The sequence below is a fragment of the Crinia signifera genome, chromosome 4, assembly GCF_055691185.1.
Source record: "Crinia signifera chromosome 4, ASM5569118v1, whole genome shotgun sequence".
Taxonomy (NCBI): Eukaryota; Metazoa; Chordata; class Amphibia; order Anura; family Myobatrachidae; genus Crinia; species Crinia signifera.
The window spans coordinates 19,014,116-19,032,713 of NC_139220.1; the positions used below are offsets into that span (position 1 = coordinate 19,014,116).

At 45.1% G+C, this 18,598-nt stretch overlaps 1 long non-coding RNA gene across 2 annotated transcripts in view; it reads left to right on the forward strand.

Annotated features, from left to right (window-relative positions):
• The window catches only part of LOC146073819 (uncharacterized), a 67,964-nt gene that overhangs the window by 22,415 nt on the left and 26,951 nt on the right, over nucleotides 1–18,598 (forward strand). The window contains exons 3-4 of one of the 2 annotated variants that reach the window (XR_014473319.1): nucleotides 6,086–6,138; nucleotides 14,222–14,354. This is a non-coding gene — a long non-coding RNA (uncharacterized LOC146073819). Of the gene's footprint in view, nucleotides 1–6,085; nucleotides 6,139–14,221; nucleotides 14,355–18,598 lie in introns of those variants that run through there. The other variant, XR_014473318.1, reaches the window with a different exon arrangement.

An 18,598-nucleotide genomic window follows, 5' to 3' on the forward strand; every position in this document is an offset into this window, starting at 1 on the left:
CTGGTACAGCGACTTGTCCTAGTTTCCCTTCTTCCTGTATGAGACAGGCAGAAAGCACATTAACTCCTCGCATCCTGGATGTCTTCCCTGCTAAGTCGTCACCTATAAACGCACGATTTTTATGAAAATTTTGTTTTGCAATTCGCATTCGTCTGTTTTTAATTGATTTCAAGCCTGCAGAAAGCTGCGACGCGACCATTCTCAGGCCTGCACAGGACTGGGGACTTGGCCGGGCGAGGCAGGAGTTACATGCCGGCTGCCTGATTATCTCATCCCTGCAGCCAGACTCATTTACTCGCTGTTATTGATGAAGTCATTTTTTTTGCTAAATTGTTCTGAGTTTGATCCAGGTCAACTTCTGTGTGACTCGTGTATAGAGGTTTCATCAGGCTGGGTACTAGACAGCAGAGGCCAGGAATACCAATGTGGCTGCGCAGGAGGCGGGCAAGCACCTACAGATGCCCGAACCCCATCTCAGCTTACGCCAGCACATACACGGACTCCTATGTGCAAAAAAGTGATGAAATGGAGAATGATAAATGACCAGCCAATCAGCCCCTAACTGCCACACCACCACCCGTTATTTTGAGAAATAACAGTTAGGGGCTGATTTGCTGGTCTTGTCACTCGACTTTATCACTTTTCAAGGCTTGGTACATCTGTCCCATAATGAGGAGGGAGATAAAGTACCAGACAATCAGCTCCTATTCACTATATTACAGCCTGTGTAATGGCAGTTAGGGTTTGATTGTTTAGCACTTTATCTCTCTTTGCTTTATCTCTCTCTCCAAGTCTTAGTACATTGGCCCAAGACACGTATGAACGTCATGTGCTGTGTGGTTGTTTTGCAGTTAGTTCACATGCATGTCTGTGGTTTCCTTTATGCTAGCATGAGGTGTGCATGTGATTGACGGGGAAACGGTCATCTGTCAGACCACACTTACGTCGACAGTCATTAGGTCGACCCCGGAAGGTCGACTGGCCCCAAGGTCGACAGGGTTAAAGGTCGACATGGGTCAAGGTCGACATGGGTTTAGGTCGACATGAGTTTTTCACTGTTTTTTGAGCCGACATGTGCCGACAGGCGGTATTTCATGCCCTACCATCCACTAGGGCGTGGTGGGAGAATAAAATAGTGTGCCCGAAGCATTGCGAGCGATGCAAGGGGCTGCGGTTCAACTCCAACTGTGTCCATGTCGACTGTGTCGACATTCGGGTAAAAAAAACAGTGAAAACCTCATGTCGACCTAAACCCATGTCGACCTTGGCCCATGTCGACCTTGACCCATGTCGACCTTTAACCCTGTCGACCTTGGGGCCAATCGATCCTCCGGGGTCGACCTAATGACTGTAGACCTAAGTCTGGTCTGACAGATGTACCGATTCCGATTGACGTGCTCATACGTTCCTACATTTCGGGATGTTATCTAAGTGGCAAGTAACATGATTGGCATCCTCATACCCCCATGCTGTGCAATGCAGCATCACAGTGCAAGGGGCAAAATGCCCCCAGGAGTGGCGGAGGGTGCAGAAGGATCTAGGAGGGAGGAACGTCCCAACATTACACAAGAGTAGGCAAGATCAGGGGTGCCATGAGTGGTATTGGATCATGTTCTGATTTTGTGGAGGGCCCAATAGGGGCAGAGTATATCACCCCTAACCGCAGCTTGCCCAATCTATATAGTAGCAATTGCCACCAACCAACGATGAATCAAAAATCATCTGCAGTCTATGCCCGATGTAGACAATTCTTACAATCGATGAAAGAACTGTGGCAGTTCTTACCTATGGGCTGCAGCCCCCCCCAGGTAAAATCCGCCACTGTAGTGAAGCCAGATGCAGTCTGTGAGACAGCACTGGCTTCACTGTGACCGGCAGTGACTTCCTATTGGAAGTCCGACCTGCCAGTCACAAAGGCAGTCCCATTAGGAGGTGTTCCCTCCCTCCGAGACGCCTTGTTGCGGGCTGCCGGGCAAAAACGGCAAATGCACATTACCTATATCCGGTACTGTGCACGTGCTGGTCCCGGTGCCTGTAACTTATATTGTACAGGCGCTGGGACTATGATTACTTCTATGGGCTGCCGCCGAAGCAGCCCATAGAAGCTGGCCATATGCGCAGTACATATGTTTGTACTGCGCATGCGCCAGTCCAGGCGCCTGTCATCATAGGACAGGTGACGGGAAAAGGCAACTGCGGCGACAGGCGGTGGTGACAGGGGGAGGGGGGGTGCCTGCGGCCAAAAGCAGCCCCCCTCCCCGAAAGAGGTAGGAGCCCCAACTGAAGGAGAACTAGAGGATTTCCCATCATCGATGATACAGAAGCACCAAATGACCACCCGTAACATCATTCCCGTTTATTAAAGTATTTGGCCATCATGAGGCAAAACAAGCGTTGTTTTTCCAGTGCATGTCAGCACTGAATTTAAAAAAAAAATGTACTGTAATTGTCCATTGAGATTCATTACATGTGGGTCAGTGGCAAACCGCCAGTGCATGGAAACCGCCACAAATAAATTCCACGTTAACTACGTTTTATATATCTATCACCGATGTTGCCATATCTGCATCCGTCAAGGAACCTTCTGGTGTTGCCAGTAGTAATATTTTCCGACGTTGCCTCTGAACTGTACTCATGACTAATATTCTGGATTTAGGACAGTGTACTCAGGGACAAACCGCCACAACCAACACAACCACACTGTGTACTTTCTCAACTAGTGAGAGAATTAGAGGGGAAGTGTAACTGTATTACAACTTGTCCCTATGTGACATTGGATTTTATGTTTCACAACATGTGCTCTCATTTCGTGTAACTATGCAGCATTGCTGTACTGTGTGTGACCATATTTCGGTGGTGGAATCCTATTATGGGACAGAACAGAGTTTACTGTAGTCATTGAATGGAGCACGAAGTAATGTCCATTTACTAACACTATTTGCTGGGCTGTCAAACTCTAAGTATGTAAACTAGTTTTTAACCCACGTTACTTCATACTATTTTTAAGCCCTTACCTTTTTTTAGCCCCTCAAATCATATTTGACTATGACCCTGACCCCAGAAAAAAGTCATAGTTCACCTAACTCCTAGGTTCCCCAATTGTTAGGCACAAATATAGTGAAATGCGTACTCACAGCATAAGTGAGTCTTGGCGGTTGTTTTTGGCCAGTCGACCATGGAATGACCTAGGCAGATAGACTAGGACCTGACTTTACCAAACCATGGTAAAGTGATAAAGCGGTGATAAAATGGAACCACACCAGGCGAGCAAATGCCTTCCCAACCCCCCCCCCCCCCCCCCCCCCGCCGCCGCAATGCGGACATCCCTGCCACAATTCCAATGGATGTTTAACATAAATTCACTGATCATGGAATGATTTTTTCCCCGTTTGCAAATATAAGTCAGTCTTGACTGGCCTATAATTGTGGCGTGCGACTCCAAGAACGGGGCGTGAGCTGACGTCATGTGACCCCATCGGCCTGCCTGCTTTTGCATAGGGAAGCATTTTCCTGGGTGCACCCATCGTTTTTGTAGGCACCCCGAGGAAACACTGGGCGTCCAAATGGGCCTGCCCGCCCGTTTGATTGCAAACAGCTTGGCGACTATGCAAGTCGCCGAAGCCATTTCCAAAAGGCATAATAGCGCATATGCAGTCCCCAAAACATCGGGACGGGGACAAATTTTCTAAATTGCGAGTCGTCGTTAGTCAGGCCCATTGCCCAATCAAATTCCTTATGTCAGTTAAAATGCTCAAAAAAAAAATTGCATGCCGTTCAAAATGCTCCAATCCTGTTATATTTTATTTTATGAAACAAATATTTTTTGTAAAGAAATTTAAAAAACAAATCCAGAAAAAGATATTGAATGTTGTTAAATATGCCTTACGCTTAGGACAATGTCCTTTGTAAACGGCGCGCTTGTGCAATCGAACTGACGGTCGGACACAATGCCGCATTGAGCGGACTGGAAGGAGCCAGCTATAAGGGCACATTGCAAAGATCACAGGCAGGGTTTACCCGAGGACAGCCTTTTAGTCTTATGCTTTCAGGTCATGTTCTGTGTATGATTAACAGGAACCTTAGTACAGAGAGGCGATAGAACCAGCTGATCTGGAGCTGCTGCTTTTCAAATGACAAGACTATGATGCTGAAGCATGCGAAGGATCTATGTATAAACAATCAGTATTATTCTTCCCATAATTGCAGCGAAAGGGCTTTTTTTTTTTTCCGTGACTCCTTTCTCAGGACAGGCGAGAGGGGGGGGGAGGGGCTTTACGCAAACTCATTAACATAATAATGCACTTAGCAAATGTTTACATTGTGCAGTGAGTGAATGTGAAATATTCAGATAAATATTTAAACCGTGTCCTGAGAGTGACGGGTAAAGCGGTAGCTCTCTGGCGGGGCTGGATGTGCATTTTCTTTTTCAAACAATTCTATATATATAAATATTTTTTTTTTTAAATGACTGACATCTAGCAATTAGTTTTGCTGACATCATTATGCTCAATCTGGTTTCGCCCAGAAGTAATCGCTGTAACCTCTACGGGAAAAGGAGGTCGTGGATTAGGGGAAAGCGCAGGATTTTCACTTTTCACACAGGGGATTACAGCGTCGCCTTTCACCAGGAAAAAAAAAAAGGGTCACAATCTGTGTTTATACATGCAAACTATTCAGTATAGCGTATGCCAGGGGTGGCTAAACCGGTCCTTGAGATCTACCAACAGGACACGTTTTCCAAACCATCTAGCTGGTGCCCAGGTGCAGTCATTACTAACTGTCACATGTCCCAATCCACCTAGCTGGTGCACAGGTGCAGTTATTACTAACTGTCACATGTCCCAGACCACATAGCTGGTGCACAGGTGCAGTCATTACTAACTGTCACATGTCCTAGACCACCTAGCTGGTGCACAGGTGCAGTCATTACTAACTGTCACATGTCCCAAACCACCTAGCTGGTGCACAGCTGTAGTCATTACTAACTGTCACATTTTCAAACCTGCTGCATTCATTCGTACTATAGATCTACGGGTTGCCTGAGATATATGAACTGTTGGTAGATCTTGAAGACAAGTTTGGTCACCCCTGGCGGTACGTGGTACATAGCAAACATTTTGTTTATGCCCTGATCCAAATAGCCAACCAATCACACTGCCAAGTACTTGTAGAAAAAGCCTTTGCAATAACTTCACCTTAAATCATATATTTGCTCTATTGGCACTGGCCAAAAAGATTTTGCTTAGGACAAACTTGGCCATCAGCCGCCAATGTTTCATAATCATCTATGATTTATAGCCGAATACTTGCCATCGATGGGGGATGACCAGATGGTTCGCACATAGCACAGCATAACTGAATGTATTTTTTTCTCCAAGGTGCCAGGATACGGAGCATAGATCACCTCCCACTAGATACGCCCACAGGTTCTGATTGGCTCATAGATCAGTCAGACAAAGAAAAGGGATGACCCTCGGTTGATGGTCATCCATTGCATAGTTGGCTATCATCGATGGCCACTTGCAATATCGCCATCTATGGCAACGACCAATGGCAACAACAATGATGGCCATCCTTAGACTAGGCTATCTATTAGCTGGGTAGTTTAAGGGTGTGGCCTTGTTATAGTGGTGGCGTGGCAGTTAGGAACATGTATATAGCTTGGTGGCTCGGTGGTGTGGTCTTGTTATATTGGTTTTGTGGAAGAGATGATCATGTGTATAGCTGGGTAGGTTGGGGGTGTGGCCTTGTTATATTGGAGGGGGGGCAGAGAGGATATTGTGGGAGGTGCGGGGGTGTGGGTTGTTAATTGGGGACATGGTTGAGAACTGGTGTACCCAGAGGAAACCCATAGGGCTCTTGCACGTAACTGCTCAATGCATGTGGAATGCGGGCTGATCAGAATCGGGCCCTGTATGATGTCTATTGGGTTCTTGTGTTGGTGGCTGCGTACACTATGATTCTCAGTAAGGTTACTGATATTATATGGAGGTATAAGTATCTAGGCCATAGAGTGTCTACCAGCAATCAACTGATGCTTTATACCCTGATCAACCTAATAAGTCCTTGTTTGTCTGTTTTGTAGGTTCAGTTGACGATGAGACATGAAACATACAAGGATTACAGAAGACTATACAGGTATTTACAGTACCTATTTGTTAATGTCTGTAACGTCATACTTGAGATAGAACTATTGTCTTGTAGGGTCTTGGCGTAGCAAGGGTGAATCTGAGTTTAGCTTGCCCAGATCATAAGAGGGATTTATTAAATCACTAGACTTGAACGTTAGTGTTATGAACCCACCAGATGAGGTCACCTAGTCTTGGATGGTGGGCCCATATATTTGGTCAAGATTATGCTAAGCGCCTCAAATTAGCTTTTTTTGTTATATTTCATTGTTTATAAAGAGTATTATGATTAGAAGTGTTTAGTATTTACAGTAGTGTGCACATCTGATTTCTGTGAGTAATTATGGGTCAGAAGCAGTGGCAGATCCAGGGGAGGGGCTGTAGTACAGTCAAAAATTCAAATAGGGGAGCCATGGAATACCACGGTTTTCACTTACTTTTCATCACATACAACATAAAATCTTAATTTTTATAAAATGTACTTTTACTGGACTGACAAAATAATGACGTGTTGCATTGGGTTAATGCTATATGGCCTGAAAAAAGGATGAATTTCCATGCCACTGTTGCCCATATTGATTTTTGTCTTGAATCATAAATGTCTTTTGTACAATGGGCTGTATTACAAGAGGTAAACTATAAAAGCAAAATGTTATATTAGTAGATAGAATCCTGTAAGATGTCACTTATGTTTTAAACAGTGACAGTATAATACTTTATTAGAATTATTTACATACTGTTTGTGTGTTCTTGTGATGAGTGTGTTTTTTTTTTTTTTAAATATAAACTTTATTTATATGACGCAATTGAACATGCAGCTTTCCTATTCACTGGCGCATTCGTTTGTGCGAAGGGCGCCATCGGAACTCATTTTAAAAGTGTTTTTAATGAGCTTATTAGTGCATGAAAATGCATTTACACTGGACTAGTGTGCACAGGCCCTAATTATTTCCTGTGTTTAGTCATTGTCCCTAAAATCCCCCCCGGTTTTCAACATTGCAGAGTACAACTTCTCTAATTACGTGTCTGTATGCAATACTCAGATTCAGTTCCTTTTTTGTGTGTGTGTGAGTGCCCAACCACATAGTATTACATCACGTCTTGTCTGCTGGCGCCAATAATTACTATTAGTTTGTCCACGGCACTTAAATTCATTTTTATTATTCTAAAAAAAAAAGTCTAAAACACTTAAATGGCATTTAACAGTTCTATCCTCTGGTCAGGACATGCTGAGGTTTGCAAAGCAGTTTATACAATAAACCATACTACTAGTGCCATTGTGCATTGTACCGATGTGTTGTCATGCCACACCAGGTTGAGAGTGGGCGGACCGTGCGGTCTGGGTGTGCTTAACGCTTCCATCCACCACAATACCTTTATGTTGCCATGCACAATGAAGCTAGGTTCTCTTCATGGTGAACAGAACGTACTTTTCCTATGCCAGGATTGTTCCCTCAAATCGGGACAATTGTGCGTCAACGCAAACACGCAACAACACCGACTTTAATTAAAGGATCTTTCCACACATAACTTTTTATTGAAATTTTCACACACATAGGACAGTCCCATTTTGCAGGGCAGTACGGAGGGGTGTGTAATCGGTGCCATCTGCCAAGGCACAGCCTTGGGGGCAGCACCATTGCTGACCCAGCAACTGGTTAACAAGGTGCTTGGATGGCACCGTGCTTCAGTGCTGCCTGGCAGACTCTTCACTTTCTACTACCGCTGGCCCAGCCCCCTCATGTGACATCACTGGTTCAGGGCGGGGCCTGTAAACCTGTCCCTGCTGCTGCAATTCCGAATATACTGAGCACAAAAGAGATTGCTTATGATTCATGTTAATTTATGATCGCCCAATCTATCCACCCACTTACCAATGCGATTGTTTGGGTGACAATCCCATTTTTGATCAATCAGGTGCAGCTGTAGCGATAATTGATAAGTCTGACCAAATATCATCAGATCGACAGATAATGATTCCCTTGGGAACATCACAGACACAGAGAGCATTAAATTCAAGTGTCAGCAACTATATCTAATTTTTCTTACCAACTTTTAAGAAAAATATCCCTGTCGGTGACGCCAATAATCTCTGCCACATTGGATATTCTCTTTACTCCCCGCATAGCACGACCTAGTTTGTTGGAAGGTAGTCATAGTCCCACATTCTGGTTGACTCGCAAAAGCTGAGGATTTTGCAGCTTTGCGAGTCAACTTACCGCCACCCGCACTAATGCACGCCTGCCACATGCACGCCAAACATCGAATGGTTTATCAAGCACTTGCAAATCTAAGTCAGTCTCTGCTGACTCAGATTTGCAGCGCCCTTGTATGGGAAGAGTGCGGGCAGCTGACATCCAGTAATGTCAGCTGCCTGCCCCCGGCACCCGTGTCACGAGCGAATTACCATGGGAACGCCCAGCATTTTAATGGCAATGCCCATGAAACGCTGGGCGTTCCCATGGACTCAACCCATGTCCACCGCCCCACCCGCACTGCTCCGTGAAAACGGGCCGGCGACTATACAAGTAGCCGCATCTGTTCGCACAGATGGCCTGCACATGCGCTTAAGGGAATATGGATATGCGCAGTCCATCACCATCGCTCACCATTGTGAATTCGCAATGGTGAGTGTTAACCAGAATGACCTCCACAGCACAGTCCAACACAGTGCCATGTTATCATTTGCCGGAAGCATTGGCTCATTTTCGCGGCGGCCTTTCATTTTCTTTCTTGCGAGGTGAGCTCTCTCCTGTGATGTTTCACAAATAAACGGTGAGTTTGAGCGGCTGTTTATTCAGCTTTAATCCTATTTCCACCACCATCATTTCTGAGCATAAGGGATGGAGGGAATATATTAAAGATGAAACATTCCGCGAGGAGCAGCACCGTTCTTAGTTTACCCTTCCTCTTGGCGGTTTACTGCTTTCTACACAGGCAAAGGCTGCATATTTCCTTCACTCTGGGGACTGACACAGCCCCTGTTATGTCTTATTAAATGGCCTGACAGCCTGCAAATCTATAATGAGAGCCGAGTCTGCAGACTGTGGGAGAAGACTGTCTCAATGTTCCAGCAAGTTTTTTTTTGCTGCAGAGGCACGGTGCTGTCCTAGCGGTCAGGGCATCCGTGTTACCCGTGGGAGGTCTGTGTCAGCGGCAGTGCCTTAGGTCGAAATTTAAACATGATCATCAATTAAATTAATCAAACTCATCATAATATTTATATACAATTTATACTTGTGTACTGTATATATATATGGAGCACTTTTTGTTCTCCATGAGGACTCAGGGGTCGGTGTATCCAGCAGAGAAAAGAAGGGAGCATTGAAGATGATCCCCGTCTGCCTATCATTTAAAAAAATATACACGATAAATGCTTACTTGCAGTGGACTGGTTGCCACGGGAAACTTGTACACTGATCCACTCTGACCCGGGGGCCAGATTCTGTTTTTGCACCTCGCTATCATCACACTTCCCAAAATCCTCACTTTGGGCGAGATGTACTAAGCTTTGAAAAGTGATAAACCACCAACCAATCAGCTCCTACCCAGGGTCGGATTGGCCCGCTGCGAAACCATTTCCCGGTGAGCTAGTCCAGATTTGGCCACTTCCCCCCCTGGCTGGGCTACTGCTTTGCCCCTGGCTGTGCTGCCCACAGTAAATATGGCGGCTTTTACCAGTTTGAAGATGGCTGCTGGTCGCTCTTGGGTGACGTCACCACGTCACCCAGGACGGTGCCGCTTCAGCGTGGTGATGCGGTGGGCGGAAGCATCCGCAGTGTTGCACCGAAGCCGGGTAAGTGTGGGTAGCCCCAGCAACCCCCCCCCCCCCCCCCCGGGTCAGTAGGGTTACTAAACCCCTCCCCCTTGCGCATTACGGCCCAGATGCATGTGCAGTCTATCGATAATCGGCAAATGTGCAGGTCTGAATTAGGCCCTTTGTAAGCTGCACGCATATTTAGTTCACTAGTGATGTATCAGTAAGGCCCCGTAGCTCATAATGATGAGCTGCGAATGCATAGACACACTATAGACATTTGTTAGGGTCACACAATATCTGTCTCCACTGTGTATAAGCCAGGGCTCCACTAAGATCTAAGAAGATTATGCTGGAAAGAGCACAGTAAAGACCAGCGTTGGATGTTCTTACATTGAGTGGCTCCGAGGCACACAGAGATGAATTTATTTCACAACGAAATGACTCGGAGTTTTCAATAGGATTTCTGTTACTTCAAAGGCTCGGTGCACAATGACGGCTAAGTCCGCTGGAAGAGAAGATTGTTTTAGCAAACTCGGTTACACTAAGTACCGAAGGCATGTCAAGTATTGCCCTAGTTATTGGCCGTAACCCGTCACTGCCGTGGTGGCACCATACAACGTTGATTGGCATTCTGTCTGACAAAAGGGCTATAGAGCAGGGATAGGCTTCCAGACACAGTAGTGATGCCCAGGCTGCATCCATTATTGTGGGACGAAGAACTGGGAAATAATGGCCCTTATTCTGGTTTACTTGCAAAGGCAAATTTCTTCTCAAATGGACAAAACCATGTTTACTGCAGGGGAGGCAGATGTAACTTTGCAGAGAGAATTAGATTTGGGTGGGGTTTTATGTCAAAGTGAGATCTATATTGCAGTGTAAAAATAAAGAAGTCAGTATTTACTCTGCACAGAAACAAAATAACTCACCCAAATCTAATTCTTTATGCACATGTTACATCTGCCCCCCCCCCCCCCCCCCTCCAGTGCACATGGTTTTGTCCATTTGAGAAGGAATTTGCCTTTGTGGGTAAACCAGAATAAGGGCCAATATATATTAGCAATATAGATTACCAAACATCCCTGTTTCTTGTCTGGTCTCAAATATTATTGCCCGTCATGTGTATGCACCGACACAATTCTTCCGAGATAGCTTTAAAGCATCTAATGGCAATCTCACCAAATTCATCCCAGTCCCCTCAAAATTGGAAGCTGTTACTTGTGGGCCTATATCTCATTTAGGGGTGAATTTATGAAGCTTGGAGAAGTGTTATCTATCCCCATAAAGAACGTTATGAGCAAGGTGATAATGGTTCAGCCAATCAGCTCTTACCTGTCAATTTACATATTGTAGCTGATTGGCTGAACCATTATCACCTTGCTCATAACGTTCTTTATGGGGATAGATAACACTTCTCCAAGCTTCATAAATTCACCCCTTAGTCTTCTGGAGAGGTGGCGCGACATCGATGATTTAACATCTAGAATTAAATCAACGGTAACTTTAAAGACAAAACCAACCTGGTCGCTTTAAAGCTGGTGGCTCAATCGCCCGTTACCGGCTTGCAAAGCTCACCGTGCAGTACACTTGCCATTGCTTTTCTTCCCTTTGTCATAATCATAATCTCAAAACTGCGAAACGCGTCTTCAATTTCTTGCTCCGCCCAATCCAAAAGGGGAAGTACTTTCCCTGGAGCCCAATATTCTGAGTATACCAGGAGTGTAGTCAAGTATGGGCATAACTTCAAAAAATGTCTGAATAAACCTTGCCCTCCAGTAGTCGTGATAAATAAAAAAAAACTATTACAAGTTTATGGTCCTTAAGCCTGTGAATTTGTCATTTTAATTCATCATGACCTTATATAGGTAATATAATCTTTTTTTTACAGAATATTTTTTGATTTGAATTTATATAACAAATGTGAGCGACGCTGGTCATTTCGGTGGATATTTTGCACATCTCTCACAGAAATTGTTGCCACTCAAAGGGTTAAAGTTTGTTTCAGAGTTGAGGCCGTTCTTCTGACTACCGACATATAGACGAAACGCTCTTATTTACTTCTGTGTATCATGTAAGAAATAATTCGCAAGTCCTAGGAGAAAGCATGGATTCTTTATGAAGGGGGGAGTTCAATTAATACAAGAGATGGAGTCCTTGTGGGGTGGGATTACTACACAGGGAACACTCTGATGTCAAGGGTAAACATTCGGCACAAGAGGACCGGAAATTGAAAATTGATTTAGAACTTTTTCTTAAGCCGTAACACTTTTTTCGTTCTTTTGCTGTTGTATTAATGCACATCCGGTACAAAATTACTATTCAAACAAAACCTTATACCTTCCTGAGAGGAATGTTTTATGGCGTTCTTAACACTCTGCTTCCCTATGACGGCTACAGGAAAAGCTCTATATAAATATACACATATACACCACTGTACCCCATCTGGAGTTACCGAATACATGTGTACTGTATTTCCTGTAGAGCAGTGATTTGCAACCTTTTTACCTTGCGGCACACTAAATAAGATTTTAAAATTGTCAAGGCACACTATGGGGTCCCCACAGGGCAAAACACATTGTGCCCCCACAAGAAAAAAAACAAACCTATTGGCCCCCATATAAAAAAAAAAAAAACCATCACACTGGTCCCCACAGGTAGCAAAAATTAAATACATTGGCCCTTGACATGAAAAGAAGAGACCAGTAAATAACAGTTGAACTGGTGGTGGCTGTAATCTGGTTTGGGCATCTCTAGAACTGGGGGCACACTTGAGAACAGCTCAGGGCACACTGGTGTGCCACGGCACGGTGGTTGAAAAACACTGCTGTAGAGCAATAGTTAAGTTAGTTCCACCAGCTGCTACCAAGGACAATAATAATTTATTGCAGGAATTTACAATGGTTTCATTAAGTACATCCATGAGTACAAGGTCCCGAAAAGAGGATTTGACATTAACACTGTGGGGGAAATTTTACTAAGATGAGAGTTCTATTTCACATGGGCAACCAATCAGAATCTACGGCTTATTTCTGCTTCTAGAAGATCATAGATAGTATGTGATTGGTTACCCATAGCAACAGCCCATGTGAAATAGAAGTCCCACCTTAGTAAATTTACCGCCTAGAACTTTGTCAATGTTTGTGAGATGTGGATGGACAGGTCTACAGTGTCCAAGTCAGCAGTCAATAAGTCGACACAAAAAGATCAACATGTACTAGGTTGAAATTGACAAATGACGGCATGGGAAATGTCGACACGTGAAAACGGTTGCCGTGATATATTTTTTCACGTTTTTTTGTGTCGATGTCGACACTCTCGATCATGTGCTATGTGACTGTTGTTACTATGGTAGTCACATGACTTATTTTGGCAGCAGTTATTATTCAAATTTATTGGGGGGGAGGGGCGGGGTTAATCACTATTTGGGAAAATCATAGAACGCAATACATGGATTTTTTCCCAATGTTTTGCTGATATTTTCCCTGCCAATTCTGTTAGGTCCCCAGAAGAAGAAAAAAATCATTTGCAAAACTTTTTTTGAATTTTGCATCCCCAAAAGCGCTTGCTTTTTGGAGACAGTACAATAGCCCCTGGTGATAGAGTTACGCACGGTAAATTACCCAATTGGCTGCCTGGCTTCTAAGATTTGTACAGTCCTTATTTATCTACAGTATATATTGCTGTTTTTATGCTGCTTTGTACACTTATGTTTTGCAATTATACATATTTGCATAGTATCTGTTTCATGGTTGGTAAGTGTCATGAATCTCACCACAGAGCTAGTTTCAGATCACTATGAATAGGCACTAGCGCATCAGTGCGAGGGAAATGGTGCGGCAATTGAAAATAGTCATTTAATTTGACATTTTAATGTATTATCGGATGGTTTGGGCACTATCAGTAAACAATATGTCTGTGAGAGGTGAGTGTAAGTGATTGGTTGCCATGCCAACATGGCCCCGTATAAATAACCCCATATAAAAAAACCTCATCATACTTGAATAGTATAAAATAAAGTCCACGTACCGCATCTGTTTGAACACGCTAATCTCAAAAACCGCCGGACAATTTTTTTTGGTGCAGTTTTCACTATGTAGTGCAGTTCTCAAGGAAGATCACCCTATCCCGTATTGGAGCAGAGCAATCATTATTTTAGTGAATCAAGTTCATCATTGACGCGTGCCGCGAGCTCGCAGCTTAGCTCGCGCAACAGTATATAAAGCGGGGAGGAACGCAGCGCTCGGGTCATGTAATATTGCATAAAATATAGAATTGTACTCATGGAGATGATTCGTGCGAGTATTTGATTGGTTTTATTCATTCCCTTTTGTTTTAGGGTGGAAGGGAAGGATTCTTTTATGAAAAAGCCATATGACGTGTTTTTAAAGAATAAAAGGCTGAAACATTTAAAGAGGATTGGATTGATTTAAGATTATCTAGGCCCCCGGTGCACATTTGTAATTATAATGGGTGTAAACTATTTATTTGCAAAGTGCTTGCAATTCTAATTAGTGGGGGGGGGGGGGGGGGCGGCGTTATGTAACACATTCATGGCACCTTATGGGAAACAAGAGGCTTTGTTAGACAGCTGAGAAATTCTAAAGGCTTTCCATGCGGCAAGCCAGCACACAGCTCCGCTTTAGATCGGGGAAAGGGGGCGTTTAACGTTTTTAACCCCTTATGATTGTGACCTCTGTAGTAAATGACTTGAAATATCAGAAAGTGCCACTTCCCATGTTCCCAATCCGCTCCCTGTAGCGCTGCTCAGCTGCCCAGCACACAGAGAGATGGGGCGGGGTGAGACCAGGCCCTTGTGACTCTTGGCCCATCCCCATGAGACATGGCACGCCCCAGTATCAACCAATCCTAACTGTCACAGTGGTAAAATAGAAATGGAACTCAAAGATTTTTTTGCTGGGCCATGGTGCCTCTGCAAGACGATGGCCTATATTGCAACAAAGTAAGATTAAAGTCATCGATTTCAGTTCCTGCCCCTATGCCACCTAGCAATGTTTCCCACATTTCAATGCCCGATTCAGGGCTGCCACTAGGAATTTTGGGGCCCAGTCAAAACCCCCCACCACCACCACCCAATTCCTAACCTGGTGGCCAGTGGCAGTGTCAGCGGCGCAGCATCACCCGGCTCCTGCATCCCCTCGGTCCCACTCGGACATGAGCGCACATTGCAATGCACAGTGCAGCCTGCAGAGCACTGAGCCTGGGACACAGAGGGGAGCACCCGAATGATTCTGATCGGCGCTCCCCCTCTGTGTCCTGGGCTTGCTGCTCTGCGGGCTGCCCTGTGTGGTGTGCGTGCCTGGCTGGCTGGGGAGCCGCCGAGTTACAGGCAGTGTGCAGGCAAGGGGGGGGGGGGGTGCCCAGGACAGCTGTACATAAAGCAGCCCCCTGTCGGCGGCCCTGAGTGGGCCGCAGAAGGGTCAGAGTTGAAAGTGGGCGGGATTTAATTTAAAGTCAGCCAATAACATAAGGGGTTGGTTGAATTATAGGAGGGACCTATTTAGTCTAGATTTCACAGAAACAGTCATTAAAAAAGTTGCTTACTGTAGGGAGCAAGTGACCACTGTTCTAACCTGGATGTGTGACCGCCCCAAATACAGCACAAATTCTGGAGTGAAGTACCGCCACTGGCCACTCGACGGACCAAATTACTCCTTTGTGTGCTGAAATATGTCATAACAGAAAGTGAAAGCAACTTTTTTTTAAACTTGCTAGATATGCAGAGAGGGAGCTGTGAAGACAGATTGGAGGTAGGAGCAGAGAGGGACTGGGGGTGCGGTGGAGAGTTTTTGGGCTGAAAACTGTCACAGCTCAAAGCGGAAGTCCATTGCAGAAGCCGTCATTTCGATGGGCTTTTGGTTTTAGCTAGTAATGTATCATTTGCTTTTAATAACGTTATCAGCCCTGAGCTGTGTTGTTCAGATAAATTTCAGCCGCATTTCCTGCCGTTCATAACAGGAAGCCAGAATATCGCTTTCTCCGCCGAACAAAAATGAGCATTTGCAGATACTTCTCGATGGCAACTGAGAACCTTTTAAATACAAACGCTTCATTAATTTGCCAAAAATAAACGTGGTTCAGGGTTCGCGGGACCTCCGCATTAGCTTAAGCCAAAAATTTATCATTTCTGTCAAACGTTACTCCACAAAAAGTTGTCAAATGCAAAAACAAAACCCCAAAATCTCGTTATCATTGACTAAAATTCCTTTCCAGATTTTTTTGAATGCCAGGGATAATGCCCGCTAGGCCGTTGCCCAAGGATTGGCATTTTCCTACGGCCGTTTTCACATACCGTAGAGGGCAGAAGAGCATACCATTAGTGGGCCTGCCTTCAGCGCCTGTGCGTCACTTGCTGACCCAAGGGAAGCGCTCCTTGTGTCCTGGGCCGTGAGCATTTATCGCGCCCATAGGAGTGCTCGGCGTTACCTGCACCTTCAGGCAGATGTCTGATCCTCCAGTTGTTTATGCACTAACAGAGCCATTGTGTCAATAGGGCAGTGTAAATATATCCTCACATAACCCGCACATTATAGAGAGCACTTCCTTAGTTACGTCCCTCTGAGGGCTTGGCTGTTTGCTTATCTCTTTATTGCGACACGGAAAATGTTTTCCATACAAACAGAGAACAAGAATAGAACTCAGCAACAGGCTTAACCCCTTTGTCTGTGGTAGAAGCAGAGGCCCAGCCAGTCCTGAGAGCTAAGAGACCTTTCTGTGGCAGGGAGATATAGGGACAGATGTATCAAGCTTTAAAAAGAGAGTGATAAACAGCCAGCCAATCATCTCCTACCTGTCATTTTTCAAACCCAGCATGACAGTTAGGACCAAACTGGTGGAGCCAATTTGAGACGTAATTTAGGAGTATGGAGTTCTATGGGAAAATAGGTCCTTATTCAAAGTTAGAAAGCAAGCAACCGGGGTGGAACCATGCTGCACTGCAGGTGGGCAGATGTAAAAAGTACAAAGAGAGTTGATTTGGGTGGGTTACATTTTTTCTGTGTAGGGTAAACACTGGCTGCTTTTGCATGTAGCCCACAAATTAGTTAGACAGCCTTATTTTTACACTGGAATGTAGGTATCAGTTTGAACACACCCCACGCACATGTAAAGACCCGTACACACTAGGCGATTTTAAGCTCAAAATCTACTAGTGTGTATGGTGGGCAATGAGTAGTGAGCGCTAATGCGCACTCCCGCATCATCACCAGACGCCGCCATCTGTCACCCTGTATTACAGGCCGACTAATGCACTTTCCACAGTCTCCGATTGCACTGAGCGATTTATCTTCCAGTGAATTTTAAAACATCGCTGAGGGGCAAAAACGCACCAGTGTGTTAACTTCAGCACATGTTACATCTGCCCCCCTGCAGCACAGCATGGCTTTGCACAAGTGTTTTTTTTACTTACAAACATGAATAAGGCACACATTATGGCCTTATTCTTTTGTACGACTATTGTTTTGTTAATTTTTCTTTTCTAAGGTGCTCATATTCTACTGTAGGTTGTTTTACTTCTTTGTGCGCACAAAAGGTCGACATGATTTTAAAAAAAATTGCCGACATGTGCCGACAGGTGGTATTTCATGCTCTGCCATCCACTACAGCACGGTGGGAGAATGAAATAGTGTGCTGAGCGTGGCGAGGGGATGCGGTACACTTAGATGGTGCCTGTGTTGACTGTGTCGACCTTTGGGACAAAAAAAGCATGTGAAAAACTCATGTGCCCTGGTAAATGCCAACCATTTCACCTCGTGCCTCACTGATGTTGCACCTCACGCCTCACTGGACCCTGGGAAAATGAAGGTCTGCCGCTCCATTTGGGTGACTGGGGGACTGAGTATCTCTTGCAGGGACTTTGGACCCTGTGAGAGTGAGCAGTTTGCGATGAGCCTGGAGCAGAGAAGGCAGCTACTCATTAACGCTGACACCGTCGGGAAGCGGCTCTCAGTGCCTCTTGCAGCCACTCCAGGGGTGGTTTAAGGACAAAGAGGATTTGCATACTTTATGCTGCGACGGCTGAACAGCAGATACAGTATAAACATGTTCTTCCGCAACCAGTATAAATAGCTTGTTTGTCCTTTTTCTTCAGAGATCAGTCGATAACCTTTGCTACAGCGGGCGCCATGGCTAAAATATATATATATACGCTCGCCGCTCCATTCCAACCGACAACGTCTGTGCAAAAACAAGCATTTTCTCCGCAGCGTCTGCAGCACAGGCACTGGGGACCCAATCCCCCCCCCCCCCCCCCCTGCAACAACTAAATGACCTTAAAAAGAATAACATGCTCCAACATAAACACTGGGGATGTAGTTTCTCATGCAGTTAATGCTAATTAATAGGTGAGGTAGGAATCCGTAATATATGATTTTAACTCCCGCTGAGCGTGGCCAGCAGAGGACACCGAGTTTTATTGGATGTCGGTGTCGCCGGTCCCGCGCAGCTCAGCAAACAATAAACGCGATGAATATTCTCACGGGCTTTGAAAACAGACGAGAACTTTGCAAAAACATGAAAACGACAATCACGTGTTACAGTGGGGGCCCTTTCATAATGTGGCAATGGGGCCCGCATGTTCTGACTACACCCCTGGCTCAGCGTTCGGATGAGCTGATTGCGGCAGGTTCATCCCCCCCTACTCCAAAATTGGGTAGGGGAGGCGGCCGTCCGCCGCCTCCCCCACCACCATCGACGG